Genomic DNA, 23,146 nt, shown 5'->3' with positions numbered 1-23,146 from the left:
TAGGTGGAATTGTAGGCAGAATTGCTGGACTCTGTCATTTCTTGGTGGCGATGATAGATACAAACTCCAGAATAGTTCCAGCTATTTATCCATCCATCCGAGGGCTTGGAAAGAAGCAGGAAAAGCCTCTCTCTCTGAATCAGCGCAATATGCACCTTTATAATGGCAGTGCACGGACTCGTAGCTCATCTCCGACTGGTGGCTCGTCCCCGACTGACCATCAGTTCCACCTTTTCCACCTAGGTCAACCACAATTTGCGCGCGCTACACAGTTCCGTTCCTGAGGGGAACCACTACACCTCTTATACACAGAATACTACGAGCCCTAAGTGAGGATCAGCAATTTACATAACAGTAAACAACCATTTTAAACAAAACCGAACATTTGCACATATTGACACTTCTACAAAAAAATTATTCACACAAAATTACAATTATATACAGTAAGTTTTGTTCCTTCCAAATGGGACAAAGCATTTAAACGAGAGATATGCTACACAGCATACAATCAAATCATGACACCAAAGTTTTAACATAGAAAGGAGTATACAGTTTTGTGTTACCCATTCAAACAAACACATTTACAGGTACTCAATGTTATAACATTAAATAAAACAAAAGTAAAATAAATCTGAACAGCTGAAGAGGTATGGTGTTACAGCTGCACCATGCAGCCACAGTTACAGTATGCTTGTTTCCTCCTAGAGTGTGGTACTTTTACTTATACATCAGCCCTACCGCCCTCTTCTGCCAAAGTAGTTGGTAATGTTGTCACTGATTCATTTCTCTTGCTACCGCACGGGGTAGCCGTGCGGTCTCAGACGCCTTGTCACGGCTCGCGCGGCTCCCCCCGTCGGAGGTTCGAGTCCTCCTTCGGGCACCGGTGTGTGTGATGTCCTTAGTGTAAGTTAATCAGTGCGTAAGACTAGGGACCGATGACCTCAGCAGCTTGGTCCCATAGAACCTTACCACTTCTCTCGGTGATTCACCTTGTACTGCATGTAATACTGGGTTTAACACAATGGTTCTGTATTCCAATTGAGAGCTTGCCGAAATTGTGTTTACTTAGGGAAAGGCAAATGGCAACGGGCGACGGACAGCAAGGTTGTATCAAGAGATCTATCTCCGCCGACAACAACCACAGCATTCGACGTTTGTAAGAGCATTTCGCCATTTGTCTGAAACAGGGCCATTTCAGCAAGAACTGCGCACCCGAAATGTTCGAACACCAGACTTGGAGGCTAATGTGGTTGACACTGTGATCGACGACCGCCATGTCAGTACTAGGCAGTTACCTGCCAGTACAGGGTAAGCCAGACAAGGATGTGGAACATTCTCCATGACCATTGTTACTACCGTTATCACTTAGTGCGTGTGCAGGGCTTACTAGCGACAGACTTCTACATCTACATCTATACTCCGCGAGCCACCTTACGGTGTGTGGCGGAGGGAACTTATTGTACCACTATCTGATCCCCCCTTCCCTGTTCCATTCACGAATTGTGCGTGGAAAGAACGACTGCTTGTAAGTCTCCGTATTTGCTCTAATTTCTCGGATCTTTTCGTTGTGATCATTACGCGAGATATATGTGGGCGGTAGTAATATGTTGCCATCTCTTCCCGGAATGTGCTCTCTCGTAATTTCGATAATAAACCTCTCCGTATTGCGTAACGCCTTTCTTGAAGTGTCCGCCACTGGAGCTTGTTCAGCATCTCCGTAACGCTCTCGCGCTGACTAAATGTCCCCATGACGAATCGCGCTGCTTTTCGCTGGATCATGTCTATCTCTTCTATTAATCCAACCTGGTAAGGGTCCCATACTGATGAGCAATACTCAAGAATCGGACGAACAAGCGTTTTGTAAGCTACTTCTTTCGTCGATGAGTCACATTTTCTTAGAATTCTTCCTATGAATCTCAACCTGGCGCCTGCTTTTCCCACTATTTGTTTTATGTGATCATTCCACTTCAGATCGCTCCGGATAGTAACTCCTAAGTATTTTACGGTCGTTACCGCTTCCAATGATTTACCACCTATGGCATAATCGTACTGGAATGGATTTCTGCCCCTATGTATGCGCATTATATTACATTTATCTACGTTTAGGGAAAGCTGCCAGCTGTCGCACCATGCATTAATCCTCTGCAGGTCCTCCTGGAGTACGTACGAGTCTTCTGATGTTGCTACTTTCTTGTAGACAACCGTGTCATCTGCAAATAGCCTCACGGAGCTACCGATGTTGTCAACTAAGTCATTTATGTATATTGTAAACAATAAAGGTCCTATCACGCTTCCCTGCGGTACTCCCGAAATTACCTCTACATCTGCAGATTTTGAACCGTTAAGAATGACATGTTGTGTTCTTTCTTCTAGGAAATCCTGAATCCAATCACAAACCTGGTCCGATATTCCGTAAGCTCGTATTTTTTTCACTAAACGTAAGTGCGGAACCGTATCAAATGCCTTCCTGAAGTCCAGGAATACGGCATCAATCTGCTCGCCAGTGTCTACGGCACTGTGAATTTCTTGGGCAAATAGGGCGAGCTGAGTTTCACATGATCTCTGTTTGCGGAATCCATGTTGGTTATGATGAAGGAGATTTGTATTATCTAAGAACGTCATAATACGAGAACACAAAACATGTTCCATTATTCTACAACAGATTGACGTAAGCGAAATAGGCCTATAATTATTCGCATCTGATTTATGACCCTTCTTGAAAATGGGAACGACCTGCGCTTTCTTCCAGTCGCTAGGTACTTTACGTTCTTCCAGCGATCTACGATAAATTGCTGATAGAAAGGGGGCAAGTTCTTTAGCATAATCACTGTAGAATCTTAAGGGTATCTCGTCTGGTCCGGATGCTTTTCCGCTACTAAGTGATAGCAGTTGTTTTTCAATTCCGATATCGTTTATTTCAATATTTTCCATTTTGGCGTCCGTGCGACGGCTGAAGTCAGGGACCGTGTTACGATTTTCCGCAGTGAAACAGTTTCGGAACACTGAATTCAGTATTTCTGCCTTTCTTCGGTCGTCCTCTGTTTCGGTGCCATCGTGGTCAACGAGTGACTGAATAGGGGATTTAGATCCGCTTACCGATTTTACATATGACCAAAACTTTTTAGGGTTCTTGTTTAGATTGTTTGCCACACATGGGGAGCAGTTTCGTGACTGGTTTCTTCACCACGCAACAATGATTCTGGGTTTTGCCATCCATCTTAATCACAGATGAGGCCAGCTGTGCGCGAAGTGGTATCTGGAAGAAGAAATCAACTACTCATCGTTTCACCAGTTGGTTACTAAGAGCACATTTAACAATACCATGTGTCTTCGAAAAAAAATTATGGGGAACGTCTCATCTCAGAAATCTATTGCAGCCTCCACCTGGCGTTTCTTCTTTGTAGAACAGTAAGATGCGTAGTATATTGCAGTTGCCCACGCACGCTTTGTGATTTGAAAACTGATATAACAGCATTTGTGAGAAGCATATCGCAGTCAAATCTGCAGAAAGAGCTTTCTAATAAAATTTTGCGGGTGCAGACTTGAAAAGCCGTCCATGGACGTCATTTACAACATGCGTTGGATCGCACAGCAACTTTCCGAACACCAGCATTACATGGGACTTCTTCCGATTAGGTTTGTAGTACTCTTTGGCCTATGAAACAGGCCGTCATTCATCATACGATGGTGGTATTAATGCCTTCAGGCCTGTCACTTGGTTGCAGTTGGACGTGAAGCACAGAAACGATGTTTTCAGAAAGACAGATGTCATCGCCCTACAACGAGAACAAAAGTGGAACAGGACTGATCCCTGCAACACTCAAGAGAGAACGTACTTCACAGGCGACATTTCATTTCCACAGGAAACACGTTTATGAAATAGCTTTCAAACTATTTCAAAGTACTACCTCAAAATCTTAGCAGGCGCATTGGCCTCACTTTACACAAAATCAGAGATCACGAATTACTCCCCGCTTTCGTTTGCCAACAAATTGTGAATAACAGCAGTCGTGTGAAAAGGAAAATTTTCGTCTTGGAATGTGCTCGCTTCAATTAATAGAATCGTGCTCACTATTTAAACGTTTTTATATTTCTAACCAGTCGTCTTTCTTAACATAAGACTCGTCGGACAAAGCGAGATGCTTACATTATTCAGCAGAATAATGTTATGAGTAAAGCCTCTTCCATGTATTTATCGTATTTACAGTCAGAAGTGCTGCACTTATACCTTTGGATTACTTTCCCCAATTACTAACTGAGAATTACCCTGAATAATGAATCCCTGTTGTATATATTATTGGTGTTTTGCCCTTAAAGAGCGCATTTGGACTAAACTACATGGTCAGTTCCTTTTGCTGCCTTCCTTGCTGCCCAAACTTTCCTCATTCGCTTGCTGTGTTTCTGTTTCCGGTCCTCTGTCCATGCTTCTTGTCGGCTTTGTGTCTTCGGCTTCATCTTAATTGCCTTTTTGGTTCCCCATATTTCTTTCATCGTCCGGCTGTGATCTTGCTTGCGTTCTTCGGTCCATTTTACGCCTGTTCGTTTGTCACATTGTATCTCATGTAATTTACTTGTCTTAATGATGTTTCTGAATTTTATTCTGCCGTTTATTGTGTCTGCTGTTATGTTGAGTTGGTTAAGGTCGTTTTCTACCTTTGCCACCCATTTGTTATTTCTAGTGGTTACTCGGTCAATGATCTGTTTGGTCAGCCTGTGTGATGGCATTCTGTATAAGTGTCCATAGAATTGTAGTCTGCGTTTTCTAATATTTTCTGTGATTGTCTCCGTATGTTTGTATAGCTACTCTGTAGGTTTCCTGATCCATATTCCAGTGTTGTTAGTTGCGCCAAATATTTTCCTAAGTATTTTCCGTTCTACTTTTTCTAGTTGTCTGATACGTGTATGCCCTAGGATTAGTGTGGTCTCTGCTGCATATAGTGCCTCGGGGAGCACCACCGTGTCGTAGTGGCGTAATTTGGCTTTTTGTGGGATAGACTTCTTGTTTTAATGATTCCACACTACTTTTATGCCTTGTCCAGTTTAGTCTTTCTTTCTTCGTTTGAGTCTCTGTTATGTCCACTCATTTGTAGTGTTTCACCGAGGTATTAGAAGCTTGCCGTTTTCTAGATCGTGTCATACTTTGTGTTCAGAGACGAGAGTTTCTTTGTGCTCATAAACTGTGTCTTTTCGTAAAAGATCTGTAGTCCAGTTTTGGAAGCGATTTCTTGCAGTTTTTCAATAGCGTCTTTTGTTTCCTTTATACCTTTCGTGACAATCGCCAAATCGTCTGCGAAAGCCAGGCATTTAATCTGTAGGTTTCCTAAGGTTATCCCCTGTTGTGATGTTTCCCATTCTTTTATTACCTAACACTCGATCGAAAAGGAGAGGTGAGAGGCCATCGCCTTGTCGGACACCTGTGCGAATTTCAAAGGGTTCTGATAGTTCCCCACAGAACTTTACTTTGGCGGTCGTGTTGATTAAAGTTTGCTCTATGATAGCCCGTGTTTTGTTGTCTACTTTGTATTCTGCTCGAATTTTGAAGAGAGTTTTCCGGTCGATAGAGTCGTACGCCTTTTTGAAGTCGACAACGGTAATGATCAGGTTCTGTTTGTGTTGTAAGATCATTTTCAGGTTCCAAATTTGTTCCGCACAAGACCGCCCTTTACGGAAGCCTGCTTGGTATTCCCCAATCAAGTGGTCGGTCTGGCATTCTAGTTTGTTCAGTAAAGCTTTAGAGAGGGTCTTGTATGTGACTGGTAGTAGGGATATTCCTCTGTAATTGTTCGGGTCAGTTTTGTCACCTTTTTTGTGTAGTGGGTGTATCAGGGCAGTTTTCCAGTCGTCAGGAATTTTCATGGTCTTCCAGATATCTTCCGAGATCCTGTGGATGTCTTTGGTGGGTTCGGGGTCTTGTAACTTCGAGATTTCCGCGATGATGCCATCTTCTCCTGGTGCTCTACGATTCTTGAGTGACTTGATTATTTCTTTAACTTCTTCTAGCGTTGGAGGTTCACTATCTGGATTGTACGTGCTCGTTTCTGTCATCATTTCTTCCATAGGGGGGTCCGTGTTGAGCAGTTTTCAAAGTACTTTGCCAGAATTTCACAATTGTTTTTGGTATTGGTTTCTAGGGTTCCATCAGGTCTTCTGAAGCAGAAGTTAGGTGGCTGATATCCAGTCATATTTTCTCTGAACGTTCTGTAGAAGTTTCTTGTATTTTACTTCATGAAGTCCGATTCGATCTCCGTCAGTCGCCGTTTATCATACTGCCGTTTTTCACTGCGAATGATTTAGCTTGATTGATTCGTGTTTTCAAGAAGTTCATCCAATTCTCTTGGGATTTATGGCTACAAGATTTTTTCCATGCAGTGATTCGTTGGTCAATAGCTTGGCCACATGTGTGGTTCCACCAAGGGTGTTTCCTTGTGCGTGGTGCTTGTGTTAGTTTCATGGCCTCTCGGATTCTTAATGAAAGTTGTGTCCAGTCTGTCGTTTTCTCCATTTTAATTTTGTGTAATATTTGTGTCTGGTTTAAAGTAAGGTATTCTGGATCTGGTCTAACAATTTTGTTCTTCTGGAGCTTTTTCTTGGGCAAGAGACGAATCCTGATCTTTAGTAGGTGGTGGTCTGAGTCGAAGTAGCCTTTACGTGTGGCTATGTTCAAAATTTCTTTTTGTGAGTCTTTCTGGACTATTACGTGGTCGATTTGTAGTTCTTGCTTTCCGCTGGGGAATTTCCATGTGGTAATTTTCCGTGTTGGTTTCTTGAATTTTGTTGACATAACGGCGAGGTCGTGGCTTTTGCAAAAGTCTATCAGGTGTTTTCCGTTTTTGTTGGTGTCCTTGTGTGGAGTATGTTTTCCTGTGGTATGTCTGTATATCTTTTCTTTTCCGAGTTTAGCGTTGAAGTCTCCCAGTATTATTTTGACTCTATGTGCAGGAATTTTTCTGATAGTTTCTTCCATTGTCGTCCAGAAGTCATCAATTTCGTGCGGGTTTTTCCTGTTGTAGTCATTAGTCGGTGCATGTGCGTTGATTATTGTGTAGGATTTGTTGGCTGATTTCACTGTGATGGTGCTGATTATTTCGTTTGGTGACGAAAAGTCGATTATGCTGTCCGTGATCGACCTGTGTACTGCAAATCCTGTGCCAAACTGCCTTAGGTTTTTCAGTTGTCTCGATGGTTTTCCTTTGTATATTCTGAATTTCTCCGTGTTGAAATGGTCTTCGGCTGTGAATCGTGTTTCTTGCAGTGCACATATTTGGATTTGAAATTTTTCGAGAGTGTCTGTCAGTTGTTTCATCTTTTCTGCCTTCATCAATGTGTTCACGTTGAGTGTGCCGATGTAGTGCTTGCGTTTGGTCTTGAGGGAGTTTGAGAAGCTCCGATTCATCTCATGATGTCCGTGAGCCCCCGGAATCCGATGCTCACGATGATCCCAGTCTGTTGACTGGGGCCCGGGGTAATGAGATTTTTCGCGTTGTCCCATCATGATGTTTAGTAGTTGGATGAATGGCATGCTGCCGAGTACAATCTGACTTTCCAGATCAGGAGGTTGGTTGAGGCCGCCACTGACATGTGGAGCAGACGCCTTTTGTATCCGCCCACTGTGGGAACAGACGCTACTAGTAGTTTTGGACCGCCCCGAGTATTTCATTTCCTCGGTACCACCTACATCTTGGAGGCATTCCCCTATCCGCCACCTGGGGAGGCGCTCGGTTGCGGGTCTACTAACCGCCCCGATATATGAGGTCCCATACTCCGAGGAGCGTAGGGAACAATGCGGGAGACCCGCACCGCCGACTAGGCAAGGTCGTAGCGGAGGTGGCTTGCCATTGTCTTCCTCCGACCGTAATGGGGATAAATAATAATGACGAAGACGACACAACAACACCCAGTCATCACGACGCAAGGAAAATCCCTGACTCCGCCGGGAATCGAACCCGGGACCCCGTGCGCGGGAAGTGAGACGCTACCGCAAGACCACGAGCTGCGGACACGGATACGGACACACACACACACACACACACACACACACAATTCCTCTAAGAAAATAGTACAATAATGGCTAAGCCGGTTATCACTAAATCAGCTCCACTGACAAGCATTCATTTGAAATGAAGAATGGAGACCAGGCAATATGGAATTATGCTGCCATCTTCTCCCTTTATACGTATTCGAATTTCGGGAATAATGTCAAATGAAAAACAAAAAGAAAGAGAGAAAGAGAGAGAGAGAGAGAGAGAGAGAGAGAGAGAGAGAGAGCTCATTGGAATTTACAATTATTCTGAAAAGAACACAAAAATTAAAATAAAATAACTTACAAGAATATTGTTGACATTGGAGTATGAAACAGGTTTCAAGAAATTATTAAAATATTGTTTGATAAAGAAGTTAGCCATCGTTGTGAGTACGGTAGTGTAGTAGCTGTTACGTGTGTTGACTACAGACTTCTATGCTTCGCGGTACCTGTTTGCAGAAAAAAGTCGATCTATATCCAAAAACTCGCGGCACCCTCGCTTCAAAAGCACCTGACTCAAGGAAATAGTTTTTTGAGGGAAGCTATAATATATTTTCTGCTCCCAGTGACACATGTCTCTACGTAAGGGTGAACCTAATAAAAAACAAAGGCTTTTCAAAGTTAGAGTCCACCTCGTACACGCCAACAGGTGTTGGTGACGAAAGCTTCTATTAGACGCAACGATCCACAGGCCCTTCACCTAGTAACGTGTGCAATATTTTGTGCAAATCAGCTATAATTCTACTTTTTGGCATTAATAGTCATTGGGAAAATGACTAAGTTATCGGGTTCTGGAGTGAAACTTCAATCAACATCGGAGACTGTAGAGGCTAGGAAAAGGAGACATCCTTGGTCTTGATGGCATTCACACGTAGCAGGCCAGACAATCTGAGCTAGGAATACCCGACGGCAATTACAGTCGTGGTCCTCCAGCGAACCAAGTCTTTGACTAATCACCAAACAACGAAACCTTTGTCATTACCAGCTTTCTCCGCATCCATCTAGGAGTGGTGGAAGGTAAGGTCACACCAATTCGAAAGTGAACACGTCGGTTAAAGCTCAAAGTTGTGCAACCCAACATTTACGTAAACGACTATTTTACTTCGGACAGACTCCACAAGTGTGCTAGAGCAGTTGTGTTATACTTGACTTTGATAAATTAAAGGAAAAACCTTATTCCATTATGTTAAGTATATAGGAAAACCTTGTTCCAATTTGTTAAGTACATACGGATCTGACAAGAAGTTTTCCGTGAAAATTAATTATGAAATTACATAACGCAGTAAATTTTAAGATCACATTCGTCGTACTGAACCTTTGCCACAGCACAACTACTAGAGTTATCTTTAAAATAAGTAAACTCTATTTCAGTAGTTAAAAACAATTGAGAAAACGTATATTCCCAGAAACAAAGGTCATTTGCTAGTGGATCTCGCCTTCTATTTGCCGCCAATACGCTCGTTTCTTTGTGTTTCCATCTACATATTTTTAGAATAAATTTCTTATTTAAGCTCCTGTTGACACAGTTCTGAGAAAGACGACGATCTGGTAATTATAAAAGTTAAGCTGCATATTGTCCTAACAAATTGAAGGAGAAACAGTAAATACCGATCTGAGAAAAGATTTTTCGTGGAAACTAATTATGATATTACGTACTGCAGCAAATATTAAGCGGAACCACCTGAGAATAAATTTTATTTCAGTAGTTACAAACAATAGAAAAGAAATGCCTATTCTCACTCCGCGAACCAACGGGTATTTGCTAATGGATGCCGCCATCTACAAATAATCGTTATATCGAAAATTTTTCTTTTTCTTTTGAGTTTTCTAGGAAATCAAAAAAACTCCATGCAAGATCGGAGAACGAACGGTTTGGTGAAAAATAAGAATTAGCTAAAAATATTGGCAATCGTTTGTATCTTAGCAGACATGCAGTTTGATGGGACTTAAGCCGTGTTAATTAAAAGCAAGCATGTTGTTTTTAGATATATCACAGCAACGAGATAAAAGCAACTCAACTATGTCTTCAGTGAAAGAGAAAACACTAAAATCCTTGTTATGTGACACACGCTTCGTTATTTCTAAGACATCATGTACCCCCGATCGGTCAGCCACAACGATGCAAATACACTCCTGGAAATTGAAATAAGAACACCGTGAATTCATTGTCCCAGGAAGGGGAAACTTTATTGACACATTCCTGGGGTCAGATACATCACATGATCACACTGACAGAACCACAGGCACATAGACACAGGCAACAGAGCATGCACAATGTCGGCACTAGTACAGTGTATATCCACCTTTCGCGGCAATGCAGGCTGCTATTCTCCCATGGAGACGATCGTAGAGATGCTGGATGTAGTCCTGTGGAACGGCTTGCCAAGCCATTTCCACCTGGCGCCTCAGTTGGACCAGCGTTCGTGCTGGACGTGCAGACCGCGTGAGACGACGATTCATCCACTCCCAAATATGCTCAATGGGGGACAGATCCGGAGATCTTTCTGGCCAGGGTAGTTGACTCACACCTTCTAGAGCACGTTGGGTGGCACAGGATACATGCGGACGTGCATTGTGCTGTTGGAACAGCAAGTTCCCTGGTAGAACGATGGGTTCGATGACGGTTTGGATGCACTATTCAGTGTCCCCTCGACGATCACCAGTGGTGTACGGCCAGTGTAGGAGATCGCTCCCCACACCATGATGCCGGCTGTTAGCCCTGTGTGCCTCGGTCGCATGCAGTCCTGATTGTGGCGCTCACCTGCACGGCGCCAAACACGCATACGACCATCATTGGCACCAAGGCAGAAGCGACTCTCATCGCTGAAGACGACACGTCTCCATTCGTCCCTCCATTCACGCCTGTCGCGACACCACTGGAGGCGGGCTGCACGATGTTGGGGCGTGAGCGGAAGACGGCCTAACGGTGTGCGGGACCGTAGCCCAGCTTCATGGAGACGGTTGCGAATGGTCCTCGCCGATACCCCAGGAGCAACAGTGTCCCTAATTTGCTGGGAAGTGGCGGTGCGGTCCCCTACGGCACTGCGTAGGATCCTACGGTCTTGGCGTGCATCCGTGCGTCGCTGCGGTCCGGTCCCAGGTCGACCGGCACGTGCACCTTCCGCCGACCACTGGCGACAACATCGATGTACTGTGGAGACCTCACGCCCCACGTGTTGAGCAATTCGGCGGTACGTCCACCCGGCCTCCCGCATGCCCACTATACGCCCTCGCTCAAAGTCCGTCAACTGCACATACGGTTCTCGTCCACGCTGTCGCGGCATGCTACCAGTGTTAAAGACTACGATGGAGCTCCGTATGCCACTGCAAACTGGCTGACACTGACGGCGGCGGTGCACAAATGCTGCGCAGCTAGCGCCATTCGACGGCCAACACCGCGGTTCCTGGTGTGTCCGCTGTGCCGTGCGTGATCATTGCTTGTACAGCCCTCTCGCAGTGTCCGGAGCAAGTATGGTGGGTCTGACACACCGGTGTCAATGTGTTCTTTTTTCCATTTCCAGGAGTGTAATTATCTTTTTTATTTACATTTGCGTCCATGACGCATTCGAAAGCATGTAATCTGATTTGACAAGTGGCGTAAAGTTTTCACTCGAAGTCACGATCGTTTAGCCAAAACCTACGGACGCGTTCACTCACACTATCAGACCGAACATTTCGGTATTGGAAAGTTATTATCTGTTAAGGCGAGTGCTTCATACAAAGATCATTTTAGATTCTGCATAAATAATTACAAAGACTGTTGTGCACCAGATGAGCTAAACACAACATCAAAAGTTTAAAATAAAAACTATAAAGTATTACAAATAATGCAGAATCTTTTCAGTTTTTAAAGTAGTGATAAGAACTGTGGGATTTATATTACTAATAGGAATAAATATTTCTGCCGCCATAGAGTTTTCGCGTACAGGACAGCTTATAAAGTAGGATTTATGGTAAAGTAACTAAACGGCACCCGACAATTAAGGGAACATTTAGTAGCCAGGAAATTTGTTTAACTGACATGCCTGGGACCGACAGATACACTTGCGGTGGAAAAGGAAACCGTACTAGCAAATAATTCTTCATTGTTGAAAGAAATTTAAAGTCTCTCAGTGGATTTCGATGAAAACCGAATCACCTTGTAACCAATTCGTTCCCTATTACTGATTTTCATTTGCGTTAGTATTATCAAGTGAAGGGTACCGATCATTTTTTTTGGAAATAGAAGTGAAGTGGGTATATTATAAATAGAAATCAAGATATTCAGTCGCGCAACAGATGACAGCATTCACAACTGATTATTAAATGGCCAGTCAAGTACAACGGAAATCAGACTGCACAACAATAACTAACACTATACTCTAAGACCATGAAGGATACATGGAAATTGATCAAAAAGTGATATTCGTACAGGTATCGACAGGAAATACAAAATTGTAGACTTCAGCGGCCCATGGATGAAAGTGTGACGCTGTAGAGCAGTTTCACCGCACAGCTCGCATCGACAGTAAACGCAGATGTCAGCATTTGAGGTAGGACATGTAGTTGGGCGCAGAGACTGCAGTTGAAGTAACTGGCAAATCGCTCGACGTTTGAATAGAAGCGGTGTCACTATTCAACGATGTTGGCAGGGATATGTGAACCATTGCCGAGAACAGTGTTAAGACTGTAGCGGTCCACTTATAAAGACGACATAATGAGAGGACCGAGGAACCGTCAATCACTCACTGCACCGGATTCATCATTATTGCCGATCCGACGTGCAACTGGTGCTTGAGTACCCACAAGGACCACAGAAAGGTGGCTGGTCTGATGGTGCCCCTTGACCTCTGTAAAGCAACCAGCCCTTATGAAGTGCAAACAAATTTCAAATCAAAACACCCTCAGCGGTCTAAATTTCCATTTGTTATTTTGATCGAGCAACCAATTTCAGCACTACATTACGCCATCTTCAGGCCCCATGACCGACATGTAGGGAGTATCCCACCTCTGGTCCAGTCAAAATAGAACTAATATTCAGTGGCTGTTATCCGCAGATTTTTGAGCTACCCCTTGAATCGTAACATCGGAGGGAATGTCTACGGATACCAGTCACTGAATACTGGCTCCTGTTTTGACTGGACCAGAGGTAGGGTTCTTCCTACAAGTCGGTCAAGGGGCCTGAAGATGGCATAATTAGCGCTGCAATTGGTTCCTCAAATAAAATAACAACTGGAAGTTTAAATATTTTATTCTGAACAGCTAAGGTACCGCAAAAATCCGTAGAAAGATGGACTTGCAGAGATCGTATGCCACTGTGTCAGGCTCATTCGGCCTGGTATCTCATCAGCAGGAGTCGAATTGTCCTCAATGATGAAGATGAGTCCCATACTAAGCTAATATCTGTGCTGATTTCCTGGTCGAATTTATTCCTGTCACCTTACTACTTACCAGGCTCCTAGGTATCATCTTCGTAGATATAGTTTAAAATCAACAACACCCTGCTGCTGCGCTGAAACAAAACTGTACATCTCAGGTTGAGAGATTGGGAGAAGAAGACTTTAAACGAAATCTGGCAACATGCAGTAAGTTTCAATTGTAGCTTCATTTGTGAGAGTGCCGATACGGCTTTGTTGCAGAAGTTTCGTTTTCTGTGTTCTACAGTGGCGTGCGAGATGTACTGATGGCCACGTGTAAGGCTCCTGAACCCTGTTGACCTCTGCTGGCAGCGTGCGGCTCGTTGCGACCCTGGGCGCCGAGCAGACAGGTGCGGGATGCGCCGCCTGCGTAACGAGGGCCGTCTCCACCGCACTCGCTATTGACGACACCCTCGCGAGCCGTAACCGTGACGTCATTCGCCGGAATTAGGCTGCGACGTACGATCGCGGGTGCTCCGGTCGCAACACAAACTCTTCACAGCAGTACACGTCTCTGAGAACGACACTGACGATAAGCGGGAGGAAGTCATGGATTCCACCTGACTGCATGTCTGTGGGATATAAATAATATGGTCTGAGCTAACGTTCCATGACTATCAGTCAACCGCATGGACATAACACACCGAAACTACCAATATTTACTGATGGGTAGTAGGTTCAATAACCATTAGAGATAGGAATTTCCATCCTTTTACACTACTGGCAATTAAAATTGCTACACCACGAAGATGACGTGCTATAGAAGCGAAATTTAACCGATAGAAAGAAGATGCTGTGATATGCAAACGATTAGCTTTTGAGAGCATTCACTCAAGGTTGGAGCCGGTGGCGACACCTACAACGTGCTGACATGAGGAAAGTTTCCAACCGATTTCTCATACACAAACAGCAGTTGACCGGCGTTGCCTGGTGAAACGTTGTTGTGATGCCTCGTGTAAGGAGGAGAAATGTGTACCATCACGTTTCCGACTTTGATAAAGGTCGGATTGTAGCCTATCGCGATTGCAGTTTATCGCATCGCGACGTTGCTGCTCGCGTTGGTCGAGATCCAATGACTGTTAGCACAATATGGCATCGGTGGGTTCAGGAGGGTAATACGGAACGTCGTGCTGGATCCCAACGGCCTCGTATCACTAGCAGTCGAGATGACAGGCATCTTATCCGCATGGCCGTAACGGATCGTGCAGCCACATCTCGATCCCTAACTCAACAGCCCGCATCTCGTGGTCGTGCGGTAGCGTTCTCGCTTCCCACGCCCGGGTTCCCGGGTTCGATTCCCGGCGGGGTCAGGGATTTTCTCTGCCTCGTGATGGCTGGGTGTTGTGTGATGTCCTTAGGTTAGTTAGGTTTAAGTAGTTCTAAGTTCTAGGGGACTGATGACCTAAGATGTTAAGTCCCATAGTGCTCAGAGCCATTTTTGAACCTAACTCAACAGATGAGGACGTTTGCAAGACAACAACCATCTGCACGAACAGTTCGACGACGTTTGCAGCAGCATGGACTATCAGCTCGGAGACCATGGCTGCGGCTACCCTTGACGCTGCATCACAGACAGGAGCGCCTGCGATGGTGTACTCAACGACGAACCTGGTTGCACGAATGGCAAAACGTCATTTTTTTCGGATGAATCCAGGTTCTGTTTACAGTATCATGATGATCACATCCGTGTTTGGCGACATCGCGGTGAACGCACATTGGAAGCCTGTATTCGTCATCGCCATACTGGCGTATCACCCGGCGTGATTGTTATACGTCTCGGTCACCCTTTGTTCGCATTAACGGCACTTTGAACAGTGGACGTTAATTTCAGCTGTGTTACGACACGTGGCTCTACCCTTCATTCGATCCCTGCGAAATAGGCTTCATCAATGGTGGCGCTGCGTGCATGAACGGAACCATGAGCCGCGAATCCAAGCTATTTTGTTCTCGTCCACTGAGAGATGCGTTTGGTTACCTCATCTTCCGAACTACGTCGTAAATAGGGGTTCTCCCCGTGCACTGGGTCACTTCCGACACCCACACATGATGAATCACTTTATTAGCAGCGCTGCCACACATTTGCTCGTGTTTCTGCGAATCTTTGCCACTTTCAAAGTCTGACTCTTTCATGTCCCTGAGCGGATACACAGGTGCCTTCCTTCACACGAGTGACTACCTGGAAAACGTCGCCTCCTTTCTGTGTTAATCGCACTGAACGACAATCAAAGCTGCGTGTTCTGGTGCTACTTTTCTCGAAGGAAGAACATGCCAAGATTTTAGTTTCAGACATGTGTAACATTAATAGGCACACTGTGAATTAGATGCAGTAGCCCGTAGACGGTTGTTGAGTGATGGCCTGACAAACCGAACGACTGTACCAAAATGCACGGAGTTTCATAGCTATGGTGTGATCCCACAGAACCAATAGCTCCAATAGTCTGTCAGCGCCTGCAACCGTGACCACACACTTGAGCGAACTCCCAGCAAACGTTCAAGTGCTTCAAATGGCTCTAAGCACTATGGGACTTAACTGCTGAGGGCATCAGTCCACTAGACTTGGAACTACTTCAACCTATCCAACCTAAGGACATCACACACATCCATTCCCGAGGCAGGATTCGAACCTGCGACCGTAGCAGCAGCGCGGTTCCGGACTGAAGAGCCTAGAATCGCAAAACGTTCCAGTGCCTCAGCTCATTTCCAGCAGAGGCATTCCACGCTAGATCCCCAATATTTTGTAGGGTCCTGTGTCCCAATTGGTAAAAACGTGAGCCGTACAGGATTACTTTGTTGTCCTTGTGTCTGTTGTCTGCCTATCAGTTTGTTCGACACTCCAAAACCCTTTTACTCAAGAAGAGGCAGACATCAATTTGAAATTTTTGTCACACATTAAGGTCTACAGTTAATTGGAAATATAAAAAACTGAAGCTTCTAAAGTCAATGCAATCAAAAAGTACGCCAATTTTTGTCACATTTTTGTTGGGCACAAACTCAGTCATAAAAACCTACAGGGTACTCCCATTGAACTACAATCATGAAATTAGCCATGAAATAAGGTTTTAAACTACAAAGAAATGAAAAATTTGAAAATTGTTTATTTGTAATTAAACCACAAGACAAAAACATTTATTTCATTTGTTATCATACTGTCTCTGTCCCTCTGTTAAGACACCTTTCAGCTGCCGAGAATTCTTCAGGGTTGTATGGCCGTGGTCCATAGAACACTTCTATCCCTGACGTTTCGCCAAAAGCTACGTTGGACATCTTCGGAGGTGCTCCTGGTTGTGCTGAGTCTTGCCGAATGACGAGTCGGACGTCGAAGAACGGCCTAAATACCGTGGAAAGTGGGTGTAGTCTGGATTTCACTTGATAGCAGGTATAAATCTTCTCAAGCATGAAAATAAAATATAAGTATTGATTATTGTACGTCAAAGACCAAAACTTCTCATCGATTCTGTAGCGCCACTGTCCATATATCGCTGAGTGTCATAGATTTTTCTTTTCTGTTAAAAGTATCCACATTTTTATATATTTCGATGGCTTCTCTACATATCCTTGAAAATAGTTCGTCATAGTACATAAAACTTCAGTTTCCGAAAATTTCACTACGTTATCACCCGAGTGGAGAGTGTGTTCCGCCACGGCCAACTATGTTTTCCCTAGTCGGCAAACACTTTTATGTTTCTTCAGGCTTGTATTCACACTTCTCTTTGTAGTTCCAGTGTTGACGCTATCACATGCACACGGAATCTTGTATTCATCACTTGCAGACAGAGGGGGACGTTTATCCTTAAAGGGACGAAGTGATTGGCAGCTGAAACATCCGGTCGTCAAAGCCTTCATTGTATGATAAGACACCTTTGTTCTCATTAACGGGTATATATACCATGTTGAAATTTACGTTACATACTAACATCTACAGTCCCTTGGCGGTATATTAAACGTTAACCTCTCAGTCAATGCAATCAAAACAAAACTCCATTTATGTCACATATTTTGATACTCGTAAACTCCGTCATAACCTGAAGTTTCAAATCAGCGCACACTCCGCTGCAGAGTGAAAATCTCATTCTGGAAACATCCGCTAGGCTGGGGCTAAGCCATGTCTCCGCAATATGCATTCTTTCAGGAGTGCTTGTTCCGCAAGGTTCGCAGGAGAGCTTCTGTAAAGTTTGGAAGGCAGGAGACGAGGTACTGGCAGAAGTAAAGCTGTGAGGACGGGCCGTGAGTCGTGCTTGGGTAGCTCAGTTTGGACGGCGCTATGGTCGCCAGCCGGCGATGGCATTGTTATGCTAAGGGGGACATTCACCTAGGTTTCCATGATACCTGTGGTATTAATCGACATCACTATGACAGCAGCGGACCACGTGAATATAATTCTGACCACCTACCTCCATTACTCTTTGATGTGTTCACCGACAGTGACGCGGAATAACACACCACGTCGTAAGCCCAGCGTCATCCTGATGTGATTTGCCGTACATGATAGCGAAGTGACGTTGATGCTTTGGCCATCAAATTTGCCTGGTCTGAATCAGTCGGAACACCTTTGTGACGCTATCGAGGGCCTTCTCCACGCCCCAAACCACCTACACGTAATTTACCGGAACTGCGTTACCTGCGTGTAGAGAACTGGTGCCACATACCTTCGGAAACTTACCAAGGACTTGTCGAATCCATGCTACGAAGATGGGCCGCTACACTGCGTTCAAAAGGTGGACCAATATGATATTAAGCAGATGGTCTTAATAATGGGAGATGACGGGATTATGTAGGAGGCAGGGACTAGAATGACTGCAGGACACTTGTGAAGTAATTTCTTTGGCACCTGACGAAAACGTAAACAGCTGATGGGGAAGAGGTGCACTGGAATGTATATTAAGTAATCGAGTACGAAGAGTGTACCGGTTAGTGCTATTTCGAGATGAAAAGGTTGAGAGAGGGAAGTCACCCGTGTCGAGCCAGATCAGATCTATCAAAAAATCGATGACTATCCCTACACAAAAGAAAAAGTCGAGGTGCAGGAAGGATTCGTACACAGTGGATTCCGTGTGAACCTAATAATGTACCGCACATAGGCAGTTCTTCCATTCAGGGAGAGGATATAGACGTTTATTGCTTGTTATTGATACTGGCAAGATATCGGTCACAAAGATTCCAAGACATTCGTGAGTATAAGAAATGACAAAAGAATCCTTTTTTCTGTTATATAACTAAAAATTAAAAAAAAATTCTGATTTTTATTTCCTTTACATGTTCTGTAAAACCTTTCTTCTTACCAAATTCCATGATTCCAGACTAATGGGAAGTACCCTATAGGTTATGACGGAAACTTCCTGGCAGATTGTGTGTCGGACCAAGACTCGAGCTCGGGACCTTTGCCTTTCGCGGGCATCCTAGTAGCCGTTCACCTGGATGATGACGTATATTGAAGCGACCCTCGACCTAGTGTAGCAAGGAAGGTAATTCTTCCGACCAGGCGACATGTTCTCATTTAACAGCTTTCCAGTCTCGACGATCCGCTCTATCCATTGCGGCTATATTGAACGTTTTAGAAAAATGTTGAGCGTGTCCGAAAATTCGTGTTACAGACTTCCAGAACTTGTAGAGGAGAGTACGTACACGATATAATACAGCCGTTTGAAAACATGTTTGTTAGGTAGGTATGCTACAGGGTGGAGGGGGGTGGGGGAGTGGGGGGGGGGGGGTGAGAGATTGTGGCTAATTTAATTTAACGTCCATCCAACCTTTCTGATCTGGTTCGAGCCTCATTCATTGGTCTGTGAGTGTTAGGGAAACACGCCTGAATACGCGTTTGTCGAGTACAGCGATATTACACTTCTGATTGGTGATGATCTCTGTAATTGAAGAACTGCTCGCAGCCTTTATCGAGGTCGTTCTCCACGACGTCCGACTGCAACATACACCCTTTCTGAAACAATTATGGAACGGCCTCGTGAAAGCAACTTCACTGCCGGCCGCTGTGGCAGAGCGGTTCTACACGCTTCAGTCCGGAACCGCACTGCTGCTACGGTCGCAGGATCGAATCCTGCCTCGGGCATGTATGTCTGTGGTATCCTTAGGTTAGTTATGTTTAAGTAGTTCTACGTCTAGGGGATTGATGACCTCAGATGTTAAGTCCCACAGTGCTCAGAGCCATCTGAACTATTTGAAGTACCTTCACTGTCAGCAGGCGTGACTGTGGTGCTCTAGGGAGATGCTGCACACCCGCACTGGAAAAGGCTGTACTGCATCACGTTGGAGAAAACCCGTCAATGGATACTCGAGCAATTAATTTCGGTATTAATGTCTGTAACTGAAAAACAAGTGGTGGGTGGCGCCTGTTAATTACTAATAAAAGTGGTCGCGTTACCAACACGTTTTAAAACGGTCCGTTTCTGGTCATGGACTCGAGTCCAATATATTATCCAATCACTAACTCTTTATGTTAAATGCAAGCGAAGAGTTCATCTAGTACTTTCTCGTCAAACCCACATTCATTCGTAACACGCGTTCAAACCAGTAAATTTCCTATTTCAGGTAATGAATTACCGTCGTTCGATCGATATTTCCTAAATCCAATTCGGTGACGTAAGGTTGCGTGACGAGATACCAGACTTTTTTTGTCGTTAACATTGGAATCGCCGACAACGTAAATCGCATATCACCAGCAACGACGTCGGCAACGGGTGCCAGGTAGAAAAGTGAAAGTACAAGGCTGAGGTCAAGCTTTTCAGCTGTTAAAAAAATAATAAAATAAAATGAAAACTAAAATTAAAAACAATAAAAAATAAAAACTTTAAAAAGAACATGCATACTTTCTCCACAGATTATTAACAGTTTCCTACGAAATGTAATGGCAATAAGCATCTAAAATTTATCGAAGTTCCAAATTGGTTATGAACTATGCTCCAAAGATGATAAAAAACGTAGAGGAAAAGCTGCATGTTACATGGTATTCCCTACATGTTCCAGCAAAATGGGAAATAAGCAACGGCGTCCTGTAAAGTATATCACCATCACGAACTGGATCACGATGTACAGAGTGAGTCACTACCTGTTGCCACCTAGGATAACTCCAAACTATGTTAGTAGCTGAAACGTTTGTGGGACAAATGTTGCATAGGAACAGGGGAGCCATTGTATGACGTTGGTTTTCTGTTTCTAGGTGGGGTCGAGTCAGAGATGTGAAGGTCGCCTTTGTTTTTTTAATTGTGGTGTTATGTTTTGGTACTTATTTTCTGATAGCAGTTATTGAGACAAATCCAGTAATGTATAACAGTACGATGTTTGAAGGTCCATGAAGGTCAAAAAGGTGGCATGAACGTCCATGTACAGAAGGTGTTCGAAGCGATGACCATTGGTACCAATGCAGCGCTGCAATCTTTTTGTCATGGATTGAGTGGCGTTCCTTATCACTTCGGCACTTATCGAAGATCGTGCTCTGACAATTCTCTCTCGTATATTGTCCCAATAGTAAATATTCACCGAATACGGCGTATCCATCTAACGTGCCATTGACGTGTAAGCACCATTCGACGGTTACGCAGTACAACACTAATAGGAACGGTAAGACTAGTATCGTCGAATCAAGCGAATGTGAATGATGTATTCTTTCGAAGAACAAGTCGATATGCTTCTAATTTACGGAGAATGCCAACGAAATTCAGTGAGAGCTAGAGATTTATAGACTGAAAGAAACCCTAAACGTACTCACCCTGCACGTCGTACATTTAAATATGTGTATGATAAATTGGGAACAACTGGTCCTTTAACGCATCAGAAACATATCCCGCAAAGGAAAGTTACTAAAGAGGAAACGGTAATTGGTACTCTTGCCACTGTGGTTCTAGATTCTTGTGTTAGTTAGCGTCATATCGCAAGGGAATCTGGCATGAGCCAGCGTAGTGTTGTTCGTGTTCTGCACCACCATCAATATCATCCTTACCATACCAGACTCCAGATTAATTGGTACGGACTGTATGCGTCGCATTCAATTTGGCCCAAGGGCTCAACTTCATATTCAGAGGCTTGACACTTTTATTAATTTGATTTTAATTACTGACGAGGCTACATCCACAAACCATGGAAATGTTAATTTCCATAACAGGAATTATTGGGCAACTCAAAATCCATGTTGGCTGCGGCAAGTTGCACATCAAACACCGTGGTCGGTGAATGTATGGTGTGGGATTCTGGTGGACAGAATTATAGGCCCCCATTTCCTCGAAGGAAATCTTAATGGTAGGAAGTTCACCACATTCTTCTAGACACATTAGGTCTGTTATTGCAAGAAATACCTATAGGAACAAGGAACAGAGTTTGGTACCAACACGATGGGTCTCCGGCACATTTTTCGCTAATGGCTTGAAATGAGTTGTAGAGACAATTCCTGAATCGTTGAATTGGGCACGGAGGAGATGCGTCGTGGCTGACTCGTGCGCCAGACTTGACGCTTCTGGATTTTTTCTTGTGGGGATTCGTAAAATACTTCGCTTTTAGAGACGTTCCAACTACACCTGAAGATATGCGAGAGACAATTGTCAGAGCATGTGCTTCGATAAGTGCGAATGTGGTAAGGAATACCACTCAGTCCATGCTAAGAAGATACCAGCACTGCACTGATACCAATGGTCATCACTTCGAGCACCTTCTGTAAATGGACGTTCATGCCATCTTTGTGACCTTCGTTGACTTTCAAAGTTTTTACTGTTACACACATTGGGTTCGTCTCGATAGCCGCTATAAGAAAATAAGTGTATGTGTGAAATCTTGTGGGACTTAACTGCTAAGGTCGACAGTCACTAAGCTTACACAATACTTAACCTAAATAATCCTAAGGACAAACAAACACACCCATGCCCGAGGGAGGACTCGAACCTCCGCCGGGACCAGCCGCACAGTCCTCTTGGACTGTGCAGCGCCTACACCTCTAGGCTAATCCCGCGTGGCAGAGAATAAGTACCAAACTATAACGTTCCTTTTAAAAAGACAAAGTTGACCTTGATATCTCTGAAGCGACCCTACCTTGCAACAACCAACGTCATATTATGGCCCCCGTTGTCGCATGCAACTTTTGTCCTACAAACGTTTCGGCTGCTATCATACTTTCGGAGTGTTTCTTGGTGGCAATAGCTAGTCATTCACACTGTATACAGCTGTACCTACTTTTATTTTGAAAATTATGTCATTGTCGAATGCATCCTAGTGACACGTAGGCAGTGTTTTTATCAGTCCCCGTTTGTCGTCAAAGTACGACAGAGATTAATCGTTACAACAGGCAAGAGCATACTGAGAAAGGTGAGACTCCGACAGCATATTACGTTGTGCAATTCCTTACTTCACACTTGATAAAATGTTGTGTAGCTGTGAGTGTGGTAAATTCAGAGCTCCAGCCCGTAGTGAATTGGCTTGTAGGATCGATAACTGGTAAGGGCAGGTACGTCTGCCAGGCGGCGTGGTCACAACAGGCGACAGATTACGGTCTAAAACGTTTCTAATACGCATACTTAGTAGCCCAAACATAAGACGCGAAAGTCACTGGGAGACCAGCACCGCGTATTTTTCTCTCTGTACGCTGGCGATATTCAGAAGAATTAATATCACTGCAATTTGAAGCGAGAATGGCTCCTTTATGAACTAGGTCCACTCCAGACAATAACAACAAATCTTGAAAAATGACATACTCTAGAGTAAATGATATTTAATTGAAACCCTCATCTGCCGACAG

Source organism: Schistocerca serialis, chromosome 1 (genome assembly GCF_023864345.2).
Source record: "Schistocerca serialis cubense isolate TAMUIC-IGC-003099 chromosome 1, iqSchSeri2.2, whole genome shotgun sequence".
Lineage (NCBI taxonomy): Eukaryota > Metazoa > Arthropoda > Insecta > Orthoptera > Acrididae > Schistocerca > Schistocerca serialis.
This window is presented reverse-complemented; position numbering follows the sequence as displayed.